This window comes from Sorex araneus, chromosome 1 (genome assembly GCF_027595985.1).
Source record: "Sorex araneus isolate mSorAra2 chromosome 1, mSorAra2.pri, whole genome shotgun sequence".
In the NCBI taxonomy this organism is placed as follows: domain Eukaryota; kingdom Metazoa; phylum Chordata; class Mammalia; order Eulipotyphla; family Soricidae; genus Sorex; species Sorex araneus.
The window spans coordinates 113,567,892-113,582,384 of record NC_073302.1 but is presented as its reverse complement, the minus strand read 5'-3'; the positions used below and the strand labels follow the sequence as shown (position 1 = coordinate 113,582,384).

The 14,493-nt window shown below is 37.1% G+C and overlaps 1 protein-coding gene across 1 annotated transcript in view; it reads right to left on the bottom strand.

The window, feature by feature from the left end:
- Positions 1 to 3,695: 3,695 nt before the first annotated feature.
- Positions 3,696 to 14,493, bottom strand: part of LOC129400849 (uncharacterized) — a 128,365-nt gene continuing 117,567 nt past the window's right edge. Inside the window, exon 2 of the transcript XR_008627944.1 lies at positions 3,696 to 3,795. The gene's annotated coding sequence lies outside the window, so the exon portion shown is untranslated. The remainder of the gene's footprint in view (positions 3,796 to 14,493) is intronic.

The window sequence follows — 14,493 nt, the reverse complement described above, 5'->3', positions numbered from 1 at the left end:
AATATATTTGTATATGAGGGTTTAAAAGTTCATGTTCAAGAAAATTCAACTTCAAAATATGTAACATAAATAAGGTTGAATCGATATAGCATTTTAGACTTATATTTAGATAGCAGAGCCATAAAGGAAAGGGCAGAAGTAATAATTCCAGAAATTATAGACAAACACATGAAGGCAAGCTTCCTATTCTGCCTTTCAAATTTGACTTTTCTGAATCTTGCGTTCATTTTGATGCTCCTGCTATGCTGAGATGTGATTCAGCATTTGGTGACACTTTACTAACAGGAATAATGAAAAGAAAGATGATCATCAACATGTGCTGGTTGAAAAATGCAGGTCTCATGTACAAATATAAAAGATATTTTCATCTCACTATTTATCATGCTGTCACTTGTACACTAGAATTTTTAAAAAATTAGAATATGTTCAACATGGATATTTATAAGATTCTCTTTTTATTTTTCTTTGAAAAATTTAAACTTCTATGTTTCTATTTTGGGGAGGTAATTTTGATTCTATTTTGGACCGGTGCCCAGTTGCCCCCGAATTGCTGTGCTCAATGCGGAGGGCAGAATATCTGCCTCATGGTTCTCAGAGCCTTTTAGACCTCCAAACTGGTGATGCTCAAGAGAGAGGCACCAGGGGTTGCCCGCCGGTTGCCCATATGCAAAACATGTGCTGTGATCACTGAACGGAGCTTTCTTATCTTTTTCTTTCTTTTTCCTTTTTCTTTTTTTTAATTTCGTTTTCTTGGTCAACTTCATCCCAGAATCAGAAAAGAAACTGTCTTGATTTATGGGATGCAGTTCCTCATGCTGTATGAGGAACAAATGTACTTGATCCAAGGAACAAGATGAGGAATCAGAGAAGAAAACGCCAAGAGAAATATATCATGGCCAAGGGGGATGGAGTAGAAATATCAGTAACTCATTTTTCTGGCGTTGTTGAGGTCTGTCTGTGGCTGAGACATTTTAATTTCTAGTGGTTTCATCTATAGATATTTTCTCTAAAATTATATACTGCCTATCATTAGAGTTATAATAAGAAAGAATAAAATTTTACAATTACAGAATCAGTTTTGGTAGATTCCACCCCCTATGCGTACTTTATATAATATTTATAAATTATTGGTGATATTGGTATCATTGGACCTTACACACTTGAAAATCAATTTTTGAATGTTCAGTAATTTTCTCAAGGCAAAGCAAATCTGCATGTGGAGTATCACTGTATCACTGTCATCCCGTTGCTCATCGATTTGCTCTAGTGGACACCAGTAACGTCTCCATTGTGAGACTTGTTGTTACTGTTTTTGGCATATCAAATACACCACAGGTAGCTTGCCAGGCTCTGCCATTCGGGTGAGGCACTCTCGGTAGCTTGCCAGGTTCTCCAAAAGGGATTGAGGAATTGAACCTGGGTCGGCCACGTGTAAGGCAAACACCCTACCCGCTGTGATGTTGGGTACTACTAGGCATGACACCTCTGGGGCCCCACCAAGCAACGCTTGGGGGACTCTAAATTACTATGGTACCATGTGTTTAGGAGGTTAAGCTGGGATCAGACATATTCTTCTGTACTGTCTTCTCAACCCCTTAGTCACATTAGAATCAAAGCTCAATAGATGTGAATTAATGGTATTATTTTAGAGCAATTTTAGCTAATACTGAATCTAAGTATAACTATATGAAAGTAATAAGAATGAAAAGTAAGTTTCTGTGTCTTTTTTTTTTCAATCAGTTTTTTTAATGGTGCCACAAATAGAACTGAGACTATAAATTCAGAATCAATCTACTTTGACTTCCATAACTAAATTTAGTTCTACATGCAGATTGCAAAGCAGCCTTCAGAAATGTCAGTCTCGTGGGCCCGGGCGATTCAGATACCCTCAGAAAGCACTGTGGGATATCACCACTACCACTCAATATGCTCTATCGTTATTTTAGACAGCTCACATGACACCAGTGTGGAAGAGCAGAATGAAAATGTGAAACTCTCTATTACAGTTTTAGTAACAGCCCTGAAGTAGGTAAACCCAAAGGGAACATACCATTGGAAAAATTGCTTTACAAGAAAAAAGTCTTTATTACAGTTTCAGTGTGGCAATTATAAGCTTATATTGTTATACAAATCATATTCTTGAGATGTCATTTTTATTCCACTTTGAACAATCCATTCAATAAAAATTCTTGAAGACATTATGAATCTAACACTATGCTTTCTTGTACAGAAGGATATGAATAAGAAGAGAGAATTTCCACTTTATTCAACATAAAATAAGTAGACACTGCAGAAAGAAAAAGTCGTGAGGAGGGTTGCGATGGAATTTAAATCATATCTCGGGAAAAACAGAACTCTTTTATGGTGGAAATTAAGGGAAGATCACTCTGAAAAAGAGGAATATGAGGTAAATGAGAGATCAAGCTTACACATCATATAGACAAAGTTTTCGAACATACATGGCAGAGCTGAGTTCTGTGTGCTTAAAGCTTAGGAAAAGTAGATTATAAAAGGAGACATTGTGAAAAGCTAGATGTTCATAATCAAAAGGACACATTTCGTGATGAACAAATGAAAAGCTATTACATTTTCTTTCTGGGAAAAACAATGTGGGGGTGGTAGGTAGCACAGAATTGAAGGTGATTGACTTGTACACGGACAACCATGGTTTGATTCCCAGCGCCCTGTAGTTGCTGTAACAGCAATGGTGTGACCCAAATTACTTCCAGCACAGTGAGGCCTTGTTATCAATGCATCTCTGGGATTTCACCGTGAGCTGCAGGCATGGAGGGGATGAGAAACACAAATAGGGGCCCCAACAGTCCTGAGTGATGCCTCGAAGACTCCCCACAATCAAGGATATGAAGGGAGCGTGAAGGAGAAATTCATGCATCTTTCTAATTTAGAGACTTATGATTTAGTTCTGTCTTGAGTGGACTCATTGCAATTGCATAAATAAGTTAATTTAGAGAAATTATTTAGAGATGGGTTAGGTTGGAGACAAATTTTAAACACTGTAAGCAGTTTGAAAAACATGGGAAGGGAAAAGAGATATCCAATTTCCAAAAGGCACCTAACATGTTGGGGTACAGAAAGAAAGATTCTAGCTCAATGATTTTTCAATTGCACATTTAAAAGTTAAGTAAATTTAACCCATTTTCAACAATATGTAGAAATAAGTTAAAAATGCAAGACAGAACAGTTCGGGCATTGAATACTGTCCCTTTCATGTGTGTTCTCACTATTGTGGTGGTATAGTGTCTTATGTGTTCAAGAGACCTGATTTGGTCAAATGCATGTTTTGAACTAAAGGGTAAATCAGTGTGTCCAGGAGAAAGTGACTATGGTTTTCTGAGGCTAGTCATGTATCTATGACTGTGTGTAGGTGGTACATTATCATATTTATAAGGTCACCTCACAGTCACAGTCAAATCCTTACTACAGCATAGGGAATAATCAGTTCTGCATGGAAGACTGAAGGAAGTATTGCCTTGGAAGTGGCATCTGAGCTGGATTTTGAAGGAGCAAATAACTCGGTTAAACTCAATATGTATTGAGAACTTATTAAATTCACAGTACTCTACTGAGATGCTGTGAAGCATACCAAAGTGAATAAAATACAGTTTCTTCAATACAGGGATTTACAATCTAATGAAGGAGACTGACACATACACATAAGCCACTGTGGAAGTTCTCTTGACATCATTAAATTTAATCCTGAGACATACTGGGTTGCCAGGGATTCTTCAAAGTCTTTGCCTTTATAACATGCGGTAATGACTTGGGACAAGTCAGCTAGGAAAAAAAAAAGAAAACAAGTTCACAGAGGATGACTTTAGTTAGAAATTGGTAAAGAATTTTTTCCAATAAATTGCTGTTGACTATTTATGTAGCAGGAAACAACAAAGCGCAAAGAATACAGAAATCAAAATGTAGTACAGCTCTGTGAAGGAACTTGAAATGTATTGAAGGTTATAGACTACTTTGCAAGAATGTCAAAACAGTTTTATAATCACAAATGTTTTACTAGATGAACCCTTATTTATCTAGCTCTCATGTGTTCAACCTTTTTATTCCTTATAAAGACCCTCTTAAGTGGGTGCTATTGTGATTAAAATTTGTAGGCATGTACGTCAATGCATAGTAGATACCAAACTTGTTACACATGCTAAATGAAAAACAGTACTTAAACTCATGTAACATGTCGCCAGTGTCCATACTATTGGCAGCAAACAGGTCCATCACTGTATCACTGTATCACTGTCATCCTGTTTTTTATAGATTTGCTTGATTGGGTGCCAGTAACATCTTCATTTGTCCCTGTTGCATGCTAGAGTAACCCACTGGTGTCTGCTCGCTCTAGGAACATGAAAAGCACTTTGTTGCTACTGTTTTTGGCATGTCATATATGTCATGGGTAGCTTGCCAAGCTCTGTCATGCTGTCCATATAAGAAATAAAAATCTGTATTTTACAGTTATGTCTCGTAACAGATGTTGTTGGGTCCACTTACCTAGTGGTAATAGAGATGTGAAAACTCTCAACAAAGGTGGTAGCACTCAGGTATTTTAATCTCAAATTGAAATTTTTAAGGGAATTTGAAAGTATTCTATAATTTTTGTTTTTTTTTATGATCAATGTTCTTCCTTATTTGGTTTATGATCTTTTTCTTTTTCATCTCTATATACATAACATATAAGCATAGTGTATATGCAAACTATATACAAATATAGTAGCATTTTCAATAATGTGTATAGGTATACATATTGTCTACTACATAGATAATGGAAATATGTCTATGTATGTATATATACATATATTCTGATTTAGTTTTTCTCTAAATAATCCTAATATACTGTAATATACAATGTCATTATTCAGTTCCTCCGGCACCACACACACACGTGACCACATGCTTCTTGAGTACAAACCCTGATGATAATTATCTAAAAAGTTTCCCATGAAATACATTTCTTTTTATTTTTTACAATCCTTTCAGAAATGTATTCACTTACCACATAATTGTGAATTGAAACACTATTTTTTTGTGAAAAATATTTTACCACCAGCTATCATTCGTGTATGTTCTGTTCATCTAAAATGAAAAAATCAAAGCTCCTTACAGAATTTTTAACACAAGTTAAAAGTGTGTTTACATATACATAAGAATATGTCCTTACAGTTTTCACTGTCACTATCATCCCATTGCTCATCGATTTGTTCGAGTGGGCACCAGTAATGTCTCTCATTGAGAGACGTATTGTTACTGTTTTTGGCATATCCAATATGCCTTACAGTTTTACACCTTGTTAATGATCCCAATGAAAAAATTTTACTTTGTAGATCATACATCATCATCATCATCATCATCATCATCATCATCATCCCATTGATCGTCGAATTTCTCAAGTGGTCTCAGCAACCTCTCCATTCGTCCTATCTCTTATGTATGTATTTATATAGATGATACATAGACCACACATATTATTTATTTTTTATATTTGCATATTTATCTATGTGCATGTATGTTGTTGCTCCATACTTTTTCAAGGATAGTGAGCATATTTTTTTTACTTTTAGAATTAATTGTAATTGTACAAATTAGATGAGAAACATTTTCTCAAGTAATTTTTTTATTAAGTCTTTCTTTTCAAGTAGTAGGTGAATATCTGTCTTTGCTAATTGTAATAAATATGCTGTCCTATGTGCTTACATTTTCTTACTCTGTGAAACTTTCTGAGGATAGCTTTATAGATTCACTGACATAGCTTTCATCTGGGAAACAAAGAACTTTAATTTGTGTATGTCAGGTTTTCAAGAATTGTATACATGCACTAGATATATTATAAAAGATTGGAAACCATGAAAGGATATATTCAGGCCTTTTGATTTTATCTTTTATTTATTAGAAAATTTGTACCTGTACATAACCCACACCAGGCTTTCTTCATGCGGGCAACCTGGAAAGGGTTGGGTGAGTTTCCCTCCCCGCCCCAACAGAGACCTGGCAGCCAAAAACCTCCAGGACTCAATCACTGTCATGCTCACAGCCACTCTTCACAAGCTTGGACAAGTCTCACCCATGAGTGAATCTGCAGAAAATCAAAGTATGCGGGACCCATGACTGAAATCTCCAAGCTCACTTGGAGTGGGAATGGGAGTTCTCCTCCCATCTCCCAAGTTTACCACTAGCTTGGCTGTCACACCCACACCTGGCACCACATAATCTCATCAACAGTCATGATCCAGAGACTCAGAAATAAAGCTCCTGGAAGAGAACAACATAGGCCTTATCCATGAGTGAATCCGCTCTATAATTGTATTATTAATTTTAGTATTCCAGGAGCAACCTCTCATCATCTACACCACGGATGTACCAAGAGTAGCACACAACATTTGATTGGGTTTAACAAACCTGTTAGTAATCTCCTGTACAATGGCTTACTGGGTCCAGGATGAAAAACAACAATGTTCACACGCTTTCCTCTAAAGAAATTATTGGACCATTTTAAGCAGATTATTCATAACAAGCAATACAAAATTAATTGTTTTGGTTCTGCTTTGGGGGGCACAGGTTAGAATTTGAGGTGGAAACATTCAAAATATGGTGGGAAGGTGCAATGGTGGTGTTAGTGTTGTTTGAATATTAGATGTAATGAATTATTGTGAACAATGTTATAAAATTAAAATTAAAAAAAGAAAAAAATGATCTATCCTGTAGGCTAATTATTATTACATGAACAGAATGTAACACATTCTTGTGCACCCTAAATTTCACATAAGGAATAAATATAAAATAATTTATAAGAAAATAGTTATAAGTTGAAAAATAAACCTGGATCCAAGTTAAGAAGGATGAGTGTCATCTGTGGAGTATAAAATAAAACATAACATGAGACTGACACCCAAGGAAAGTAGCTACAAGGGCCAGGAAGATTGCTCCATAATTGCCTCATGAGCGTGGAGGAGAAGGCAGCTGGGATAGAGAAGGGATCACTAAAAAAATGATGGCTGGAGAAATTGGTCGAGATGGGAGATGTGTGTCGAAAGTAGATAAAAGACCAAACATGATGACCTCTCAGTATCTGCATTGCAAACCACAATGCCCAAAAGTAGAGAGTATGGGGAATATTATCTGCCATGGAGGCAGTGGGAGGGTGGGAAAGGTGAGGTTATACTGGGGATATTGGTGGTGGGGAATGTGCACTGGTGGAGGGATGGGTGTTTGATCATTGTGTGATTGTAACTCAAACATGAAAGCTTGTAACTATATCTCACATTTATTCAATAAAATAAAAATGATAGTAAAATAAAAAAGAAAGATGAGTGAAAACTAGATTCACAGAGTGCATGGGTCAAGAAAGTTCACTGAAGAAAGAAAAACGGGTTTTATTCAAGTGCATGAAAGCAAAGGAATATGCTACACATAGAAAGAGGACATTTATGCTATTTCTCAGGAAAATAAAAAAGAATATGGCATTTCACTCTTCAAGCTATCTTAAGTCATGTTCAAGTAAATGCTAGTTTTTGTATTTCTATGTTACTTATTTTGTTATGAGGGATTGTTTACGTTTTTAACTTCCTGTTTTTTAGAAGTTTTTCTAGAAGGAAATGCCTGCCCTATGTATGGAGAGATTAAGTGCTTCTTTGAAATGATTAAAATCCCCTCTTTACTATGTCTTTCACTATTCCTTCGTCACTATAAGTCCTACATGCTCATTGCAAAAATAAAACAATTCAGGATGTTATTTTCAAAATGATTATTTACTATATGCATAACCTAGCACAGAATTTCCTTTCTTGTAGTGTAGTTGAATATATATTTACACGCATTAGTATTTATTTAATCATTTACGTAGCTGCCCCCCCCCGTCCCCCACACACACTTATACATTTCCCTCAATTTTTGGTGTCCATCCCCAGGTTTTCTAATTTTAACTGAAAAATAAAACTTTGAATTTATTATCTATGTTAATCATTATTTGTACTGATTTAGAAAGGAGTTTGTGGAAGTCAACCAATGGGCAAAACAATTACAACAGCATTTACCATTCTTTGAGATAATTAATGAGCAATGCTATTAGTGGTGTATATAATATCAAAATGCAAAATTAATGTGTTCCTTGAAAAATCTATAGAATTTTCTTGTAGAAAATAGCATAACTTCTGTAGGCATAAACTTATTTTTTAAGTGAACGAATGTTTCTATGCACTGGAGAAAAGCATGCCAAAAGGACACTGAGCTATAATGTATGTTTGATTCAACTTAATTCTTCCCAGTTCCTGCTGTGATTTTCTTCATGTCCCTTATAAGTTGATAGTATTTTAGATTATACTTTTTACTCATGAAGAGTATTTTTCTAAAGATGGGACTAGTTCCCTGATCTACATCTCAAGAGAGGAGTTAGAGTTATCTGATTAAATTGTAGAAAGACTTTGTTGAAAAGAAATAAGAATAGATTTTATAATTGAAAATCTGATTAGCTACTCTAACAGGGTATTGACCAAAGTTAGAGGATTTTTTCATCCCTAGAGATAGATAGGTAATTGAAAAAAAAATTAACATAGTTTTTGAAAAGACTAAGAAATAGATAATCTATTGGTTTCTTTTAAGCTTTAGGATTTTCAGACCTATACAAACTTAATTATCTTAATCCATGTGAGAATTAGAGCATAGAAATAAAGAACATTGAATGCAGAACCAACATTTTCTGAGTTCAAGTCTTGGTTCCACTATTTAATAGTTTTGTGGTCTTGGTAATTCCCCTATAATATGTCCTCCAACTATCTTCCTGATGTACCATTAGATAGCTATTTTACTAGCTACATGACATTTTATGATAATCAAGTATTTTAATGGATACAGAAACTGACACATAGTCTTAGTTGATATTTAATTTTTATATTTATAAAAATATTTAAACAGAGCTGTCGTGTACAATAAACATGGTTATGGCTCAAAGGAGAACAATTCATTATTTACAAGTAATTTATTAATGTACTTTTAGATCATTCATGGGTCCAGTTTTCTCCACTGCTTTTTGTTAAGAAATTATTCTAAAGTATATAAGTATATGAGAATATACTTATATATTTATACTTATTCATTTTGCTTACTTATATATACGACTTACTCCTTTTCTAGGAAAATATTACATGCTTCTGATTTCCTGCTTGGTGTTGGAGGTTGTTGCAGAAATCCTATCTATAAAAGTGCCTGCTACAGAGACAGGCAGGGAGTGGGTGTTTGGGGGGTGATGGAGGGAACCTGGGGACACTGGTTCTGAGAAATGCACACTGGGGAAGGACGGATGTTGGAATACTGTATGGCTGAAATTTAATAGTGAACAACTTTGGTAAATAAATAAATAAGATTTAAAAAATAAAAAAAGAAATTAAAAAAGAAAATCCTATCTATCGTCATTTATTTTCTTTTTTTTTTTTTTTTTGGTTTTTGGGTCACACCCGGCGATGCACAGGGGTTACTCCTGGCTCTTCACTCAGGAATTACCCCTGGCGTTGCTCAGGGGACCATATGGGATGCTGGGATTAGAACCCGGGTTGGCCGCGTGCAAGGCAAACGCCCTACCCGCTGTGCTATTGCTCCAGCCCCTATCGTCATTTATTTTCTTATCAATTCAGAATTTTACTAATTTATATGAGATATCTTAAATGTAAAGATATCAAAAAATTCAGTGTCCTGAGAAAAGTAATTCTTCTCAATTTTAACATTGTTTTAGAATCTAGTCCAGGTAAGGAAAATAATAGAAAATGCCAACATACAGAAAATTAAAAAAAAAATTAAATAAATTTTCATTTTACTACTAAGATTCTTAAAATCAATTATTGTTTAAGATGAAGTTGATAATAATACCTTTATTATTTAACTTGATTACTATTATTATGATAATTCACTGTAACTCTGTAGCACTGTCGTTCCGTTGTTCATTGATTTGCTTGAGCGGGCACCAGTAATGTCTCCATTGTGAGACTTGTTATTTCCATATCGAGTACGCCACATGTAGCTTGCCAGGCTCTGCTGTGCGGGCAGGATACTCTTGGTAGCTTGAGAGGGATGGAGGAATCGAACCCAGGTCTGCCACGTGCAAGGCAAACGCCCTACCCACTGTGCTATCGCTCTAGTCCATTTTGATAATAATAATTTTATTATCAAGTTGGAAATTATTATTACATTGATAATAATAACTTTATTATCAAGTTGATAATAGCACTTGACATCTGAGTTCATAATTTATTTTGATTTTATTTTTCACATGAAATCTTTTAATTATAATAATTTGCTTTTTTGTTCTTTTTTTTGGGGTTCACATCCAGCAGTGCTCAGGACTTTCTACTGACTCTGTACTCAGGGATCGTTCCTAGTGGGCTCTGAGGACAATATGGGGTTACTTGATTAACCTGTTTGGCCACATTCAAGGCAAACACCCTACCCATTGCATTATCTTCCTCAACCCTATTTCAATATTTTTGACAGTGTTTTATGTGTTATACGTGACTCACATTTTAAACATATATAACCAGAATAATATTTATGCTTTAATTACTTGTGCCTGCCCTTGGAGAGTGCCTTCAGTTCACACAAGAAGGTCTGCGTTCTACTGGGAGTAAGCAGGACTTAGTGATCAGTGTTTTGAATGCATTTGGGTTGACTGTCACTAATGGGATGATAACACCTCGTGCAGATGTGTTTGGAGAGACCCAAGGGACTCATTTGATTAAATGTATGTATTGGTTTTGGAGCCACAACCGGCGGTGCTCAGTACTTCTCCTTGCTTGGTGCTCAGTACTTCTCCTTGCTTGGTGCTCAGTACTTCTTGCTTGGTGCTCAGTACTTCTCCTTGCTTGGTGCTCAGTACTTCTCCTTGCTTGGTGCTCAGTACTACTCTATGTGGTCCCTGCAATTGATACCAGCTCAGTCATGTTCAAAGCTAGCACTTTTCCTCTGTACTATTTCTCCGGCCTACTGGACTGAATATTTTGAATAAAGGGCAGTTACATCAATGTTGAAATTTTATCTGGGCCCTGGTCTCTCCCTAGGAAACAGGAAAGTTAAGAAATGTGCCCTTGTCAAGAGTTCAAGGAAAGGCCTGAAAAGAGCTTTGCTCCTGGTGTGGCAGTGTGGCAAGACTCAAACGTGCCCCCTTGTTGACCCATGGCAGGCAAAACCCTCACCCTCCAAGCTCTCACTGTTGGCGTTATCAGTGGTTAGTGCACCTGCTTGCCCCTCCACTTCATCTGTTGATAAAGTGGAGCAAAATCATGAACTAAACTTTAGCCAAGGGGCCGAAGCAATAGTACAGCAGGTAGGACATTTGCCTGGCACGTGACTGACCTGGGTTCAATCCCCAGAATCCCATATGGTCCCCTGAGCACCGCCAGGAGTAATTCTTGAGTGCAGAGCCAGGAGTAACCCCTGAACATCACTGGGTGTGACCCAAAAAGCAACAAACAAACAACCAAATAAATAAATAAATAAATAAATAAATAAATAAAAAAAAAACCACTTTAGCCGAGGATAGTGCCTAAGAGTCTCAGATCAGCTGAAAACAAACTGACCAAGCTAAAGGATTCTCCCATCTCACTGATCATTCTTTCATCCTCAGCCCCACACCTCTGCACTTGGTTCCTCCTATCTGTTTATCCCTTTGTAGAAAATAAATGAAATTTTCTTTTGCCTTGCAAAGGTGCTTGTTCCTCTTAGGGCCATGTGTTTTCCTTATTTGTAGGATCTCCCTAAGCCACACAATATCACCATATTTTTTTAAATTTGACATAGTTACAAGCTTTCATGTTTGAGCTACAATCACACAATGATCAAACACCCATCTCTCCACCAGTGTTCATTCGCCACCACAAATATCCCGGGTATAACCCCCCTTTTCCACCCTCCCCCTGCATCTAAGGCAGACAATATTCCCCATACTCTCTCCCTACTTTTGGGCATTATGGCTTGCAACACAGACACTGAGAGATCATCAGGTTTGACCTGTTATCTACTTTCAGCACACATCTCCCATCCCGACTGATTCCTCCAGCGATCATTTTCTTTTTTTTTTTAATTTTTATTTTATCACCATGTGGAAAGTTACAAAGTTCTCAGGTTTATGTCTCAGTTATACAATATTCAAACACCATCCCTTCACCAGTGCCCATATTCCACCACCAAAATCCCCAGTATACCCCCACCCCCCACCCCCAACTGTATAACTGATGAATTTCACTTCATTTTCTCTTTACCTTGATTATGTTCCATATTTCATCACAAAACTCACTACTGTTGTTGGAGTTTTCCCCCAAGAAAGACAGACCTACTAAGGAAGCATTTGATAATTAGTTTTCCATTAAAAGATTATATGTTTTCAGTTTTTAAAAAAGGTCGCATGGCTGCATTAGCGGCCGTGCGGTTCGGATGTGTCCCAGTCCTTCATCCCGGAGCTGTGTTAGTTGCTACTCAGTGTCGCCAGGGCTCCATCTGGAGAAGGTGTGGTGGCTACACCTCCTCCCTCCGGCTCCCCGGTGTTGCTGGTCCCATTTCGGGTCCGGAGCATTCTCTGGCCTCGTTGCTCACCAGAATGCCTGGCCTCTTCTCTGTTGAATGTGGCAAGATGGCGCCCAGGGTGGGTCAAGGGTGTGACTTCCCTCCAGCCATAATTTTCTTAATGATCCCTTCTCTATTCCATCTGCCTTCTCTCCTCCGCTCATGAAGCAGTCTTCCAGCTATGGGGCAATCCTCCTGGCCCTTGTATTTACTGTCCTTGGGTATTAGCCTCATGTTATGTTATTATATACTCAACAAATGAGTGTTATCCTTCTATGTCTGTCCCTCTCTTTTTGACTAATTTCACTTAGCAAGATACTCTCCATGTCTATGCATTTATAAGCAAATTTCATGACTTCCCCTCTACTAACAGCTGCATAGTATTCCACTGTGTAGATGTACCAAAGTTTCTTTAACCAGTCATCTGTTCTAGTGTATTTGAGTTGTTTCCAGATTTTGGCTATTGTGAACAGTGCTGCAATGAACATATAGGTACAGATGTCATTTCTGCTGTGCTTCTTTGCATCCTTGGGATATATTCCCAGAAGTGGTATTCCTGGGTCATATGGAAGCTCAATATCTAGTTTTTGAAGGACTATCCATATTGTTTTCTAGAAAGGCTGGACCAGTTGGCATTTGCACCAACAGTGAAAGAGAGTCCTTTTTTACCTACATCAGCGCCAGCACTGGTTGCTTTTGTTCTTTTGACTGTGCTCCAGTCTCTGTGGTGTGAGATGATATCTCATTGTTGTTTTGATTTGCAATTCCCTGATGACTAGCAATGTGATGCATTTTTCATGTGCCTTTTGGCCATTTGTGTTTCCTTTTTGAGGTAACTTCTGTTCATTTCTTCTCCCTAGTTTCTGATGGGTTTGGAGATTTTTTTCTTGTACAATTCTACTAGTGTCTTGTATATTCTGGATATTAATTCCTTATCAGATGGGTATTGGGTAAATATTCTTTCCCATTCTGTGGGCTCTTTCTGTATTTTGGTCACCATTTCTTTTGAAGTGAAGAAGCTTCTTAGTTTGATGTAGTCCCATTTGCTTGTTTGTGTCCACTTGCATGGTCAGTGCTGTTTTGTCCTTAAAGATGCTTTTAGCTTCAATGTCATGGAGAGTTCTGCCTACATTTTCCTCTATGTACCTTACATATTCACATCTGATCTTGAGGTCTTTAATCCACTTTGATCTGATTTTTGTGCCTGGCATTAGACAGATATTTTTTGCTGGATATATACCTGCAAAAAACAATATTACTTTTGGGTAAAATCTTTCCCCAGTCTTTCTTTGCTTTTCGTCTGACAGTTGAATCACAATTTCTTGTGTTAATGGGAATGACAGAGTGGCCTGTGCTGATAAGTAGTCAAGGTCTGCATTTAGGAGTCTTGTAATGAGGTCTTAGAGCGTGTAGGGTGTTTGCCTTGCACATGGCCAACCCGGGTTCGATTCTTCTGTCCCTGTCAGAAAGCCCAGCAAGCTACGGAGAATATCTCGCCTGCATGTCAGAGCTTGGCAAGCTAACCATGGTGTATTCGATATGCCAAAAACAGTAACAAGTCTCATAATGGAGACGTTAACTGGTGTCCGCTTGAGCAATTCAATGAGCAATGGGATGACAGTGAAACAGTGATACAGTGAATTCCGTTGGCCAACCAGTAGTTAGCTAAGTCCATCATTGCTGAGTCTCTTTCCATTTCTTTGTTTCTGTGGCTCGAATGGAAAATTACAAAATCTCAAGTTCAACTTCCTAAAAGGCTTTTTGTTCAAGTGTCTCACATTTTTTTATTGGATGGTCCAAATCTTACTCTCAATCTATACAGTCAACAGAGCATTGGAAGAAACTGTTCCTTCAAAGTTTTTGCAAATGGGTCCTGAGCATTTGTTTTAGGGAGTTAATTTAGATGAATTCCAAGAAAATTAAAGAGAAGTTTAG